This window comes from Thermobia domestica, chromosome 7 (assembly GCF_964235325.1).
Source record: "Thermobia domestica chromosome 7, izTheDome1.hap1.1, whole genome shotgun sequence".
Lineage (NCBI taxonomy): Eukaryota > Metazoa > Arthropoda > Insecta > Zygentoma > Lepismatidae > Thermobia > Thermobia domestica.
The window spans coordinates 884,143-898,660 of record NC_137460.1 but is presented as its reverse complement, the minus strand read 5'-3'; the positions used below and the strand labels follow the sequence as shown (position 1 = coordinate 898,660).

The window sequence follows — 14,518 nt, the reverse complement described above, 5'->3', positions numbered from 1 at the left end:
GAAATGATGATTTCTGTCCGACTGCCACTTCATCTATATTGTCTGATTATATAATATATAACAGGTTCACCTCAGAAATCAGATTCATCTAACGTAATATGAGTCTCTCCCCAGAATAAGCCTCAAATGTGTCCGCTTCCCAATGTTGAAGACAGCTCTGCTTCTCTGATCCTCCACAGCATTCTTTTTCAACTTCATAAATATTTTGAACATAAAAAAAAGGGACTGTCTTACCCGTCCCCACAAATGATGATGACAGATTTGCGCCACTGCTTACATTCTCTTTGTTACTCCCACGTCCAAATTCCTGCTCTTAGCAGCAGATAGTATATATATATATATATATATATATATATTCTCACTAAATCAATAATTTTCTTTCTTGTGTAAGTCTATATGTAAAAACAATTACTTAAATTTAACTGGAAGGTCTATCAAAATGTATGTGAAAATTACCGTACGGAAAAGCTAGCGTATTATTATTATTATTATTATTATTATTATTATTATTATTATTATTATTATTATTATTAGGGATATCAAAGTTGAATCAAGCAAACCTCTAAGACTTGTCCTGTTGGACATGGGACATTCCGCTGAGTCGTCCTCAGCCCAAAACAGTATTTTGTTAGATCTTTTAGTATGGCCTATGTCACTGGCGGATCCAGAAGAGAAAACTTTTTTATTTTATATATAAATAAAACTCATCGCAGAGTTTGGAGCTCTTAAAAGTAGCTCTAAGTAGCAGTATTACAACCCCAAGAAGTCCGTCCTGGATCCGCCCCGGGTCTATGTTCGAAGCGACTGTATTACTTTTTGGGATGGGGAGATGACTATAGGCAGAGATGGCATTGGTCAATCAAAACTTGACCCATGATAAACTGATACACCACTCATTGTGACCCATAACCTACCTCAACCACCACCAACCATGCCCCACTCCGAACCACCACCTTCCATGACCCACTCTGACCCACTACCCACCAAAACCCATCGTCATTAAATCTGATCCATGATCCACTCCCTCCTCTCCACTGACTAAAGAGTTTTCACTTGTAATAAAACAAGGCTGTGAAATTATCTCGCTCAATTACTGCTCTGTTACAATATCAGTGAACCTGACCGTTATCATATAAAATGGTAAAGTGTTTGTCATGGGACATAATACCATTACTTTTAATTTAATTATCATGTATAATTACTTCCTTGTTGAATTACAGATACTGTTCATGGAAAATAAGATGACATTTGAAAGTATCAAATCAAGGTAAACTAGACCAAGATAAAGGGAAAATAAAATAAAAACAGTGTAAAATTCGTATGTGTTTTGAAAGCCAAGTAATAAGTCCGATTGCTATTATTACAATTACAAAGATCAATATCCAAAAGTGCCCGAAGTAGGGGAGACCGGGGCACATTTGCTAACTCTTTTAATTGCATGTGTTGTATTATATCTGAAACCTATTTAGAGGTAAATAGGATATCATTATATTCCTTATATCTTTGTGAACAAAGTGGAACAGTTTTTTTTTTTTTTAACAAAATGAATATAGATTTTCACTATCAATGGTTAAATGTGATCATGTGACGTTGGAAAATGTGCCCCGTACGCGGGGCAAGTTGGCCAACCTACTAAAACTATACAAGGCAAGTGTTCGAACTTCTTCACATGCTAAAACACAGGTAATAAATCGTTGCTTTTACTGAAAATGTACCTATTGTTTGTTGCTTGGACAGTATACAGAAGTGAGATTATGGTAGTCCTAGTTAACAAGTTAACAAAAGTCATCATTGTCTGAATCATAATGAACGCAAGCAAAAAATACATCTTCTTCTGTACAGTTTTCGTGTGCCCAGTTGTTGTATTTGTGCACCTCACCCACTTTACCTGAGAGTTGGAGAAAGGTTTAAAGCAATAAATACATAAACAATCTTCATCACTCGAATTAAAGTTTATTTTAGGCTTGGATGTTTACACCTTCCCTGGCTGCGTGCCTGGTCAAGGGCTACATATTTTGTGCCATACATTGTCATTTCGGAGATTTTTTATTACACAGTAGGCCCTACATGCATTTGTTATAGTCCTGCTAAAATTAGAGAAACTGACTGAGACCGGAAAAATATTGGAATACGTGCCCCGTATGTTGTTGGTAAACCTGCCCCATCGCCATTTTTGAACTTCAACATAACCTTGACGGGTAATGGGTTGCAAAATAAACACATCATTACGTAAAGAAAGAACACCATCTTTAGCACATGCAATGTCAAAGCAGTACGTTTAATGCTAGTATATTTATTTTAAGTTTTAATACAGATCTGATACTTTACTCACATTCGAAAAAAATATTTCACAAGATCTCCTGCCCAGGCCGGTAGCCAGCCCAAAAATGTAGGGGGGCCGGCTGAAGTTGGGGGGGGGGGACGATCCAACTATTTATAGTTCATCACTATATTATAGTGCATTTGCAAGCCTACCGTGAAAATTTTAGGGGGGCAGCGAAAATTTAGGGGGGGCCGCCCTCCTAGACACCGCCTGGATACGGGCCTGCCTGCCTACGTCAACACAGTTACTCAACTGAAACTTGCGTAGTACATTACTGCTTCAGCCAGTCTACTCGAAGGAGCGATCTACCGGATCCTTTCAGAACTAAAGGCAGGTGGAAAACGTGCCCTGGTCTCCCCTACTTTTTCCACTTAAGTTAGATATGCTCATCTCAGGTAACTAAATAGAAACAAATGGAAACGGAAGAAAAATGGAGGCCTTGAAAGTAAATCTTAGAAAAATTTATCAGTGTTCAGAAGATACTGCCTGCAATGCACTGAGCAGAGTGGGTCATGGTGAGTCAGAGTGGGTCACGGTGGGTGGTGAGTTGCAGCGGGTCACTTTCTATTGACAACGACCCACTGACCCACTCATAAGTCTGATCCACAACCCACTCCATCTCTGGACGAAACATGCAATTATATTTGGTGCATTCAAAACATGATAATCTTGATTTAGAAATAATGTCTCATGAGAAATTGAACAATGAATATTTGACCTCAAGTACTGGACAATTCTGCAGTTATGCCTTAGGGTCTGTATTATACTGCCTACTTCAGGATCAGCGGGTCAGACTGAGTCCTACCATCAAACAACTAAAAACAATCTAGAGTGCTTATAGAACTTTAAGGACTGCGAGACCATGGAATATAGTTTTGGTATCAATTCATGTCCCAAAGTGAGAATTAGTGGGTTTCAGTGCCGTAACTTTTGATTGCAGGGGAACAAACCAGTGCTGGACTGGCCACGTTGGCTACTTGGCGACTGCCAAGGACCCGAGGCGCCATGCTGGGATCACGAGGCGCAGGACCTCTAGGCCTTGGTCGAATTTTCGCGATCGCAAATGATTTCGTGAGTCTTCCTATCAAAAAGGTTGCGGAAGCCTAAGTTCGCATGCGGGAGGGCACTCAAGTCACATTTGAGAGGGCATTTTCTAAGACTTACGATGAAGTCAAAACCATTTGTCTCCTTTACTTTTTATGTTTACAGGAAAAGATTTATTCCAGAATGTAGAAAAAGAAAAAGTAATTGATTTCATTGCCTCATCAAGTGAGGAACTGTGTTAAAAAAAAAAAAAAAAAAAAAAAAAAAAAAAAAAAAACTGTCAAATTATCTGAAGTAACTTCACGATTACGTTTGATTGCTTCAGTGTTTTCGTAATATTTTTTTTTTTTCGATCTGTTTTGTACTACATATTTATTCAATACAGAAAATATGATTTTGTCGCTTATTATCTCTTGGAACTTACGTGTTAACTAACGTGTTAACAGGGCATTTTTAACACTAAGTTGTATTACATATTATCCACTTTATTTAACTAGCGAAGCATGGACCTACCATACCTTTAGAAAGAATTTCTGTTTTTGGAAAATATAAAAATAATACAACTGTTTAGCTACCAATACCGGTAATACATTTTTGAATATTGGCTACTTCAATATATATATATATATAAAGAGAGAGAAAATAGAAGCGAAACTTGGATACAATATACTACCCGGAGATTTTCTGATTGACAAGTGAAATCAGATAAAATCTAGTTTGGAACCTTAGTGGCGCCAGTGTGGTCATTCACCTTTCGTTTTTGTTTCTAGATAAGCCAGAATCACCTAATGTGAATTCAGAAAGAAAATGTAAGGAATTCATTTGAAAGACAAATGACCACAACTGTCTTTGAAGAAAGGACTTAATGGGATTTGTTATCTACAATGAATTATTTGGACAGTACTAAGCAACGGGTGGGTGGGAATGGAACAAAATTCTTATTGTAGTTCCTTCTGGTGAATTCACTTGTACTGTACATCTGAAGTGATCGTTAGTTGCCTTTGTTTACATTTGAAAGATTTTTGAATTCTTATTTTAATGTAAGAACACCCCAAGCTCTTCGTAGTTCACAGTTGCCATGATAGGAGTCTATTAATCTTTTCATTTATCTATGCGTGTGGAAAAGTAGGGGACTAATTTCCTTGTTTACAAGTAGCGTCAACCGCGTGGCAGGGTTGACAGAGGTACTGGCTTTACTTGAGATTTCTTTCATATGCAGTTTTTTTTTTCAAGAGAATGAAAAGGACATGTTGAATAGAATCAAATTAACATATGACACATACCCTCCTATCAATGACACACACGTTTCAAGGAGTGACACACATGATCCTAACGGTGACACACACATGCTGCTAAAAGTGACACACACATTTCTAACAGGGGGAGCGGTGGCTCAATGGTAGAGCGTTTACCTCCGGTGCTTGGGGTCCCTGGTTCGATCCCAGCTCGCGCCGTGTGAACTTTGTGGTGGACAAACACCGTGCTCGTGAATTTTCTCGGAGTTCTCCCGTTTCCTCCTACTTTCTTCATTCTACTATTTCACTCATTTCTCAAGGGGCCGCGGTAGCTCAGTGGTAGAGCGTTCACCTCTGGTGCTTGGGGTCCCGGGTTCGATCCCAGCCCCCGCCAAGTGAACTTTGTGGTGGACAAACACCGTGTGCGTGGGTTTTCTCGGGGTTCTCCCGTTTCCTCCCACTTTCTTCATTCCACCATTTCATTCATTATTCATCATCACCGTCTCCTTTAGCCTAACCGGCATAATCATGGGACGTAAAACTTAAAGATTTCATTTCATTTAAAGATGCGCACGAGACAAGATTTGTGACTGTCTCGTCTCGAAAATGTGCTGTAAATGTGATGTCTCGACTCGAAAAATGTATATTTCACTATTGGAAGAACCGTGTCTCGACTTGAATTTTGTCAGGAAAATCCTGTCTCGACTCGTCTCGTGCGCATCCCTAATTTCATTTCACATTTCTAACAGTGACTCTCACACTCCTAGCAGTGTTTAACATACTGCTTAGTAACTGAGGTATGACATGGTTTGAAAAACAATTAGGAAATAGGAGCGAAAAGGTTAGTGCAGTAGCCCATGCCTTTTATTTCAATGACAACGATATCCGCAAGGGACGTAGGACCAGGATCCCAGACTGCGTCATCGAAATTTGTTTTTGGAAGAAGACGCCAACATTTAGATTGAAATCAGTAGCAACCTGTATCTATAAAGAAGTTTATAGTGTACAGAAGAACAGTATGTTTGTATCAAGGACACACCGTGGAGGCAGGCCCGTATCCACGGGGGGGCTAGGGTGGGCCGGGCCCCCCTAAATTTTCACTGGCCCCCAAAAATTTTCATGGTAGGCTTGCAAATGAACTATAATATGGTGATCAACTATAATATGGTTGGGTCGGCCCCCCCTAAATTCTACCGACTCCCCTACATTTTGGGGCTGGCTACGGGCCTGCGTGGAGGTAGTTTTCCCCACTAGAAGAGACGAAAAATAAATTTTTCTTTATCTTCTAAATTTTTCAGAAATCTGGTCTCGATTTCCAAAAAAAAAAAAAAAAAAAAAAAGCTTCCCATTTTGTCTCGTTTTGAAAATTTATCTACAAAATGTATATCGAGATTTTTTTCCTATTTTCATTTAGAAATTGCCAGAATCCTTTCACGTCACGAGAGATCGACGAAGAATATGATATAACATTGAAACCATACAGTATAAAGACTAGCGTATCTTTAAACATTTATAAATACTTTTCTTTATGTTCCTACAATTTTTTTTTTTTTTTACGAATTTGTATACTGTAAATAGGATAACATTAAATAGTATTGACATCTAAAATTTTGGGTGAACTAGTGTTCCCGACGAGACTCGTGAAATTTCCCATCTTGTCTCGAAAATGAGCTGAGAACAGGGGCGGATCCAGGGGGGCGATTGGGGCGTCGTTTCCCAGGAGAGGAAACTTTCTTATTTTATATATAAATAAAACCCATTCCAGAGTTTGGAGCTCTTAAATGGGTTTTATTTATTACCCTCCATCGCTTTCCCTCATCCAGAAGTCCGCCCTGGATCCGCCCCTGGCTGAGAATTGTCCTGTTTTTCGAATCGCGATCTGCACTAATGACGAATTTGTTATTGGAAATGAAATGAAATCTTCGAGTTTTACGTCACACGGATATGGCGGCTTGGCTAAAGGAGACGGTGATTATGAAATAATGAATGAAATGGTGGAATGAAGAAAGTGGGAGGAAACAGGAGAACCCCGCGAAAACCCACGTACACAGTGCGGACCCCAAGCAGAAGAGATGAACGCTCTACCACTGAGCCACCGCAGCCCCTAATTTGTTATTGGAAGTAAGAATAATATTTCTTTGGAGAATTAAGGGTTCTTAAGGAAAATTGACCCCCTTGTTATTATCTACTAAGAAAGGAGACTTACAGTACCTACGATCATTAATGCAGAAGAAATTCAGATAAAATGGCAGACAGATGCCTTGTAATTCGCCTATTTTGAGCGGCCCACGATAGGATAAATTTCGAAAAAGAAATGGGTCGAGACAAGAAGAAGTACATTTATAAATTCAAAAATGAAATTTTTCAGTTTAATGTACCACGATTATGCTCTTTAGGCCACGGGAGACGAATGATTAAAGCAAGTTATTGATGATGGAAGGATTGGTGGAATGCGAATGTGGGAGGAAACAGGAATACTCCGTGAAAACTGACTGATTTATAAATTCCAGGTGAGACGAGAAATAGGAATTGTACGAAACACAATGAAAAGAATTTAGCAACGTTTAAAGATACGCTATTCACTACACCAGCAGTTCTCAAAGTGGGGTCCACGGACACCTGGGAGTCAGCGAGACCTAGCTAGGGGATCCGCGACGCCTAAAAATTGAAATGTCTTGTAATAAAATGAAACTCTCAGCTGTTATGCAAAACGTATTTTTCAGGTACTAGAATGAATGCAATTAGAAATAATACCTACGTTTGTAAATTTAAATATTTTTTCTATTTTACTAAATTTCTGCCCTGAAGCCGGTCAACCGTTATATAGGACTACTTAAAGTGAGAGAAATTCCTTCTTTGATAGGGCACTTTTTGAAGAGCAGTTTTAAAAAATCTTAAAGCGAAATCGTCTTAATGTGGAATCGGACCTAAGATTGATGGTGACAAAACTTATTCGAGATTTCAATGTAATTATGGAAAAAATACAGACTTACATTTCTCACATTAGTGACCTCACTTTTGAGAACATTGTTTATCAAGTGGGTTTCCTTTTTTAAAAAATGATTTTTAGTCTTGAAAGTTTCTGTATTTTCAATTGAAATTTCGTTCATTATTAAACAATGATGTATCTTTAGAATAAATTACTTATTGCATTATTTTTCTTGTCAGTGGTAATTCTAACTAGTAGGCCTATGTTTTTTTAAAACCATGTGAAATTTCAGATAGCATTGCAAAAGGGTCCGCAGATCGTTTTCCGAATGAACAGAGGGTCCGTGTTATCGGAAAGTTTGAGAACCACTGCACTACACAATATACTTCAACAACAAATATGGTTTAAATGTTGTTATACCACACCCTTCGTAGACCTCTAGTGACGCGGCATAAATTTTGTACATAAATGTACAAATCGAGACGACAGAAGAAATCTTTATTTCTCATCTCATCTCGTCGACAACGTTATTCATCTAATTGGGCTAGTATGGATCGATATGGCATACCATTAGTAATCTAAGATGTCATAAATTATTACAGCTGTGAACATAAAAGTATGGTAAACCGACCGAATATCGGATGCCTTTTTAAAATGATTTTGATTAACGTACCGAAAATTATCCAAAATACATTGTTCTTGATCATGTGAATACGTAACCTTTTACGTTCATCTCATACGATATTAATCTTAAATGCTGTGGAACTTTCATATCTTGCATCGTGAAATACGTGTGCTCATTTCAGTTCTTTGATTCGAACACTGAGTTGGAGCGAGTGTTGATTACGGTTGATTCCAATCTCACTTCTGTGCACGCATTGCAAAAAAAAGTGAATTAATCAACACCATTTTAAATATGATACTACCTTATGGCCCGTAGATTGTTTAGCAAACATTGGCGTTTCAAAATGTCGCCACCATTAATCAAATATGGATGACTAGAGTTTATTTTTGTGGGTGAATGACCGAGAAGTATGACTAAATATTGGGAATAAGATGGGGCTTAGCGGCGAAGCCCCAACGAGGTTTGGGTGCAAAATTCGCAGAATCGACTTATATTCAAGTTTGTGAGTGCGTGCATGGGGATCATCACACGTCTAATAACTAACACTTGCTCTCACATTCATCATAGTTCAATTCACACTACATCCAGAATGCGTTTATCCTAAAACATTTTCATGCGCTATATTCCCCAAAAGTGCAAATATGTGCAGTTGCATACCAGAGAGTGTGTGTCTTCGTCATCTTCAGCTGCGGAGGATGGTGATGATGATACCTTATACCGGATGTTGAAGATAAAACTCCACGTTTTTTTAATCAGTGTGACTTAAATGATTTGATGCATGACCTAGGCCTCTCTAAAGAAAAGAGTAAACTTTTAGGATCAAGATTAAAAGAGAGAAATCTTTTAATTCCTGGGACAAATTCGTATTGTTACAGAAATCGCGAGGAAGAATTCAGGCAGTTTTTTTGTTCAAGAAGAACTTGTGTTTTGCTGTGATATTCCTGGCTTGATTCGTCGTCTTGGAATAGTTTACCAAGCAAAAGATTGGCGTCTGTTTATTGATTCGAGTAAAAGAAGTTTCAAAGGTATTCTTCTGAACAATGGGAATAAACTTGCTTCAGTGCCAGTTGCCCATTCAACATCTCTTGGTAAAAACTATCACAATTTATCTATGGTTTTGTAGAAATCGAAATACAATGAACATAGATGGTTACTGTGCTATGATTTAAAAGTGTGCGGTATCATGTTGGGACAGCAAGCAGGTTATACAAAGTTCCCGTGTTTTCTGTGTGTGGGACTCTCGGGACAAGGATAGACACTGGTTAGTATCTCAGTGGATCAAGAGGAAACAGTTCGTTCCAGGAGCAAAAAATCATTGTAAATCGTCCATTACTTGATCCTCAAAATGGGCTATTGCCCCCTTTAAACATAAAATTGTTGATTATGAAGCAGTACGTTAAGATTTTAGGATTTTAGATTTCTGGGTTTTCGGCATCTAAGGCCATTTAATCCTTCACGATTTGAAAGATGACGTCCCTTGGCGAGCACACTATCCGGGGAAAGAGAAGGAAGGAAGCGCCCTGGGACCTATAAGTTAGGTACCACCCCGGCATTTGCCTGGTGTGAATGAGGAAAACCCAGGAAAACCTCATTCAGGGTGGCTGGGCTGAAAAAGCGTGTTACACTTTTTCGACCGAGTGCCCCCACCGGGAATCGAATCCGGGACCGCTCGCACCAAAGGCGAGAGCGTTAGCGACTACGCCATGCGGGGCCACCAGTACGTTAAGAGTTTGGGTAGAAGTGGTCCCTACTTTCGGTACCTCTGTCAAAAATTTCCAGGACTGTCTTATGCCAAAATTAAGGAAGGAGTTTTTGACGGTTCCCAAATTCGGAAGCTTATGCAGGAGTTGAGTTGATTTTGAGTTTAACGTCCCTTTTCAGCAGCGAGGCTATATGAAACATGGACCTACTGATTAAAGTGAAATCCGAACTACATGAGCTCCCGCCGGGAATCGAACCCGGATCTCCCGCGCCCAAGGCGCCTACGCTAACCACTTAGCCACGGAGGAGCTCTAGCTTATGAAGGATCCTACATTCACTACGACGTTGAACGAAACACAGCGTCAAGCATGGGAATCATTCAAGGATGTTTCCAGCAAATTCATGGGTAATGTTAAAGATGACAATTACCAACAGATTATCGAAACCATGCTGTACAACTTGCAGAAATTAGGTTGCCACATGAGCTTAAAAATTACATTTCCTGCACAGCCATGTGGACTATTTTCCTGCAAATTTAGGAGCATTCAGCGAGGAACATGGTGACCTGTTCCATCAAGACATAAAAGAAATGGAACGAAGATATCAGGGGCGATGGGATGTATCCATGATGTCAGATTACTGTTGGTGTCTAGTGCGAGATAACCTTACTCAGGAACACATCAAAGCGCAGCAAAAAATAAGTGTTCTTGTAGTGAGATCCATTACATTCTAGCAATAAACATGTTACATTGAGTAGTGCTTTTTTGTATATTCGTTACAATTGGATCATGTTCTTCACATTGCAGATATTGTCTCTCATGGTGAACTTTGTGTTGAAATTAAAACAGTATGAAAAGAATTGATTTCATATAGTAGCAAACTGTATGTGATAGACAAAAATTTAGTGTTTTTGTGGTGAGATTTATACCTGTCACGAATAAACCTGTTACATAAAGTAGTGTTCTGTATATTCGTTGATCATGTCCCATTCAAATTACACATATTCTCTACCTAGGCATTATGGTGTTTTCTATCGAAATTACAACAATATGGAACACTTCGATTACAAATAGCAAAAAAAAAAAAAAAAAAAAAAAAAAAACTGTACATGATAGGCCAAAACGGTTTCGATATTTGAAATCAGCCCAGCTAAATTAGGTTAAATCACCTCCTCAAGCTTTTGCCGGAGAGAAAAAGTTTTATTTCGCAGGCCGGTGTTATTACAATCAGTTTTGTCGCCTGTCTTGTCAATTAAAGAAATGATTGAGTATTTCCACTCTTGTGGTAATTCGGACAACATTGTGTCCGTGGGTTTTCTCGCGGTATTCTAGTTTCCTCCCACTTTCTCATTCCACCAACTCTTTCATCATCATCATCATCATCATCTATTTGCTTTAATCATTGTCTCCCTTAGCCTAAAGGGTATAATTGTGGGACGTTAAACTGAAAGATTTCATTTGTTGTGGCAATTCCTCCTTGTTCCAGACGAAGATAATTAGTTTGTGTATTTTGTTTCCTAATTTTCCCCCTCCAGCTAAAATTAACTTAACCAGAAATTTCATCTACACCCGGGATTTGTGTTTCTTTAATTTCGTTACAGCAATTTCTATTTCTGTTCGATTAGGCACTGGAATATACTGATCTCCTTGTATGTATTTAAGTTTCTCTACGTATGCTATGTTATGTTTCAGCTGTGCGTTGAGAAATTGCCAAAGAAATGTTTCCATCTATTCAAAATACTATCTGTATCTATAAGAATTGTATCGTCGCCTTTCTGTAATATATACGCACGATATTGATAGCCTTTCCCACAGTTGTTGATACCTTTCATGTCCCGAACGTTTTTGTTTTTAGTATTATCATATTTAATTCATGTTTCTTAATTTTAGCTTTCAAAAAAAATCATGTTCTTTGTTCTAAAAATTTTTGAAGTTTCTCGTCTCATATCAAATAAATTTTTGAAGTTTCTCGTCTCATATCAAATAAATTTTTAAAGTTTCTCGTCTCATATCAAATAAATTTTATGCAGCACTGTTATATGCCTACACCTAAAGGGTACTAATGATCATGGGGCGTTTTGATTGATCATTGGAAGGAGGTGATACTTCCAGTGGAGAATCTGGTGGAATTATTGAAACTGGCTTCGATGATCGTGCCTCGTCTTGATATTCTAATGCAACACTACTACTTGCATGGACCGAAACCTACGCCTTACTTCAATCTAATGTAATTAAGGAGTCCACAATAGGAATGTGAACGAAATAAGACTTGAGGCTGTTTCGTCTCTAAAATGCGTCGTGAAAATGACGTCGCGTCTCGAAACCTTTATCTACTTGTATTGAAACAACTCTCCTCGTCTCGAAATATATCTGTTTGTATGGAAATAACTTTGTCTCGTCTAGAAATATGTTTGTATTTAAAGATTTGTCTCGTCTCCAAGTATATCTGTTTGTAGTGAAAGAGTTCTGCTTCGTCGCAAATATTGTCATGAAAATGGTCTCTTCTCGCTAGCAACCCTAGGCCATAGACCATCACGAAAGATCACTTCGCGTAAAACTAGGTATTCTCCACCACACTACGAATATGTGACAGAAATTGAGCTCACCTATGGGTATGTGGTTAATATACATTGCTTTGGCCCGGAAGATGTCTTTTTTCCTAGCAAGAAGTCATATTGTTCGGTCAATGTCTATTATAGCATTGATGCTGAAAGCAATTTTATAGTTTCAATCCAACTAACCACCGATCGCTTAAAAAAAAAAAAAAAAAAAAAAAACTATTGCAAGGGTACCGGTTAAACTAGAATTTGATTCCAGGTCCGTCTCATGCAATCGCAGTGCTGAAAATATTTATTAAAGTTTAAATATAAAACTGGATCCTTAGGTCTATGTGTTAAGTATACTTTAAAATTGAAGGCAAATTTTTACTTTGACTCCAACTGTGACTTCTGTTAAGAATTATACTATAAGTCAAGGGCCACAATGTTACTATACGATGTTAAGAATTATACTATAAGTACAAGGGCCACAATGTTACTATACGAAGTTAAGAATTATACTATAAGTACAAGGGCCACAATGTTACTAAACCTATAAGAACCGATTAAAGTCACAGTTGGAGTCAAAGTAAAGACTTGCCAAATTGAATTTGTTGACACCAACGACCAAAATTAATTATAGAAATTAGTTGTAGAAATGAAAATAAAATTAAATAAAATTTACCTTATATAATAGGAATTCCGCTATCAAATCATTCACTTGGAACTGAACTCTGGTACACCTGCTTCTATCACTCCTGTACGTTGACGTATTTTTGTTTAAACATTTTCAGACAGCGAAATTAGATGTTGCGTTAAATACAGAAGGAATGTGAGTGCAATGAATGGAACGCAACACCGTCAAATCAACCTTTTGAAGGAAAAATTTCATTTGCAGATGGCAACACGCAAATCATTTCCACGTTTGATTGTGTGAATGTGCAGTTCCTGTAACGTTACACAACAACTTCCACCAAACAGATCCCACTTATTTAGTCTTTTTTCAGTAGAACGTTATAAAATATGGCTTGAAGGTCGTTTGAATATTGAGGAAACAGCATATCCTCATGATGTCTTGGCGTCAAATCCAGTTTCTCCTTATCTAACAGGTGAAAGCCTGTGGCAGTCGAGATAGTATGAACTAGTTCTCTCCCTTATAGCAAGCACAGCAATCAGACCTTTCCGAACGACGATTTCTTTCAACATTGTTGAATCGAGCTTCTGCGTCTGTCTGTCTGTGTGTATGTATCTGTTTCACGATAACTTCGTAAAATCTATTCAATTTTTAATGAAACATAACGTGTTTACTATGAGGCTTATTGTAATTTGGTTGATTGATTGGTATTTACGTCCTTCGTCACCATGGAGGCTATATAAAACACAATGTTTTAATTGATTCTTAACGAAGCTATGTAAAACAAGAGCTACAGTTTGATTGATTGATTAGTATTTATAGCCTTCGTTAGCAACGAGGTTATATACAGAGTGATCACAAAGATTATCCCTCATCGCGTGTCCATATATTCATAGATGGTCGCATTGTATTAGTACGGGATCGTGGCAGAGGACCACTTTGAGGTAGTGTGACCATTTTTACTATTTATTCCAGAGTGTCTATGTGTACACCATCGTTTTCATAATAGAGTATGATTCTCCTTTATGTGCGATGAAATTCTCCTCAACATTGCTGGCATGATGGTAGTGAATGCACGTTGAACAGCATCATTAAGTTCATCAACTGTTTCGTAACGTGTGGCAGCAACTTTTTGTTTAATAAGGCATTGTGACAAAATGACAGATCAGGACTTCAAGGTGGTCAATGGACAGAATCATGTCCAATCCATTATCAGAAAATACCTCATTAAGGTAGTATTCTCTAACAGTAATAGCATAATGGGTTGGTGCTCTATCCTGCTGGAGCCATACATGACCGAACAGTCTCCGATCTTGCAGATATGGAATAAACCAATCACGTAACATAGGGGGCATTCCATGTCAAATCAACAAGTCATCAGACTTGACAATCTCAAATTTTTGTAAAAATTGATGCACAGCTTTATTACAGTGGGAGATGAAAAAATCCCAAATATTACCTCTCTCCTCCTGAAAATGTCCCCCTACAGGG

General features: G+C 38.1%; 1 protein-coding gene and 1 non-coding gene across 2 annotated transcripts in view; both read right to left on the bottom strand.

Annotated features, from left to right (window-relative positions):
- The window catches only part of LOC145689828 (UNC93-like protein), a 109,665-nt gene extending 96,266 nt beyond the window's left edge, over positions 1 to 13,399 (bottom strand). Inside the window, exon 1 of the mRNA XM_081764045.1 lies at positions 13,079 to 13,399. The gene's annotated coding sequence lies outside the window, so the exon portion shown is untranslated. The remainder of the gene's footprint in view (positions 1 to 13,078) is intronic.
- On the bottom strand, positions 9,795 to 9,868 carry TRNAQ-UUG (transfer RNA glutamine (anticodon UUG)). The gene has a single exon. It is a non-coding gene; the product is annotated as a tRNA-Gln (tRNA).
- Positions 13,400 to 14,518: the final 1,119 nt, after the last annotated feature.